Source organism: Otolemur garnettii, unplaced genomic scaffold, assembly GCF_000181295.1.
Source record: "Otolemur garnettii isolate 467f Iridium unplaced genomic scaffold, OtoGar3 scaffold00006, whole genome shotgun sequence".
NCBI lineage: Eukaryota > Metazoa > Chordata > Mammalia > Primates > Galagidae > Otolemur > Otolemur garnettii.
Window position 1 is genome coordinate 5,444,393 of NW_003852401.1, and position 1,272 is coordinate 5,445,664.

At 47.4% G+C, this 1,272-nt stretch overlaps 1 pseudogene; it reads left to right on the plus strand.

Annotated features, from left to right (window-relative positions):
- Positions 1 to 375: 375 nt before the first annotated feature.
- LOC100955077 lies at positions 376 to 1,030 on the plus strand (annotated as a pseudogene).
- The last annotated feature ends 242 nt before the right edge of the window (positions 1,031 to 1,272 follow it).

The window sequence follows — 1,272 nt, forward strand, 5'->3', positions numbered from 1 at the left end:
CTGACTTTATATAAAAGGTCACAATAAACGTGCAAAGACTAATTCCAACTTACAAAAGAGGTTATTAAAACGATACTGATAATGATCATGTTATTGCTGTAACGAGAGATTGAAATAAGCAAAACCATTTAAATGGTGTCTGCTATGTAGTAGATACTCAGTAAAAAAGGAGAAGTTATTGCTGTCACGCTTGTTGCTGCTGCTGTTGCTGATGCCAACATTCGTAATGGTGAGGTGAGGAAGAGATGGATTTTAAAAAGTAATAAAAGGAAGAGCCATTTGCAGAAAATCACAGCCTGAACACCATCTAGGACTTCAGACAGTCCTTAATATATGTTCTTCTCTGGGTGGTGGCGTGGCTGTTGGCTCTCCAAGATGGAGATTAACCCGGAGATGCTGACCAAAGCACTGGCTGGGCTGGGGGTCGACGGGCAGTGGCTCTTAGCCGCCCGCCGAGGACTTGCAGGGGCTGGAGAAGGAGTCTCGGGGCTCCGCGCCAGCGCCTGCCTGCGCGCTACTGCTGCTGTTTCTGCTCACCGCCCAGCATGAGAACTTCAAGAAAATACAAATCGAAGAACCGAAGGGACAAGAAGTTGGTCCTAAAATGTACTTCATGAAGCAGACCATCCGGAACTCGTGTGGTACAATAGGACTTACCCATGCTCTGGCTAACAACCAAGACGAACTGGGATTTGAGGATGGATCAGTCCTGAAATAGTTTCTCTCTGAAACAGAAGATGTCTCCTGATGACAGAGCAAAGTGCTGTGAAAAGAATGAGAACATCAGGCAGCCCATGATGCCGTGGCTCAGGAAGGCCGATATCAGGTAGATGACAAAGTGGATTTTCATTTTATTCTGTTTAACAGTATAAATGGCCGTCTATGAACTTGATGGACGAATGGCTTTTCCAGTGGTGCCAGTTCAGAGAACTGCCTGCTGCAGGATGCAGCCAAGGTCTGCAGAGAATTCACCGAGCGTGAGCCGGGAGAAGTCCGCCTCTCTGCTGTGGCCCTCTGCAAGGCAGCCTAGGGCCCTGCAAGAGGAACTTCGCTCTTTTCCCTTTGACATGAAAATATATGGCTCCCCACGCAGTCTCAAATGCTCCGGTATTTGTGAAACACAGCTGTCCTCCTTCCATACTGCAGACATGCTCTTCCCTTCAGCCACAGCCAAGCACAAGCAGTCCATCAAGCCAAGTTGGGTGTGAGCTTCAGATGGTGAAGCATTTCTCCCCATCATGTGTCTTGGACCTAAATATCTAATGCTTTAAA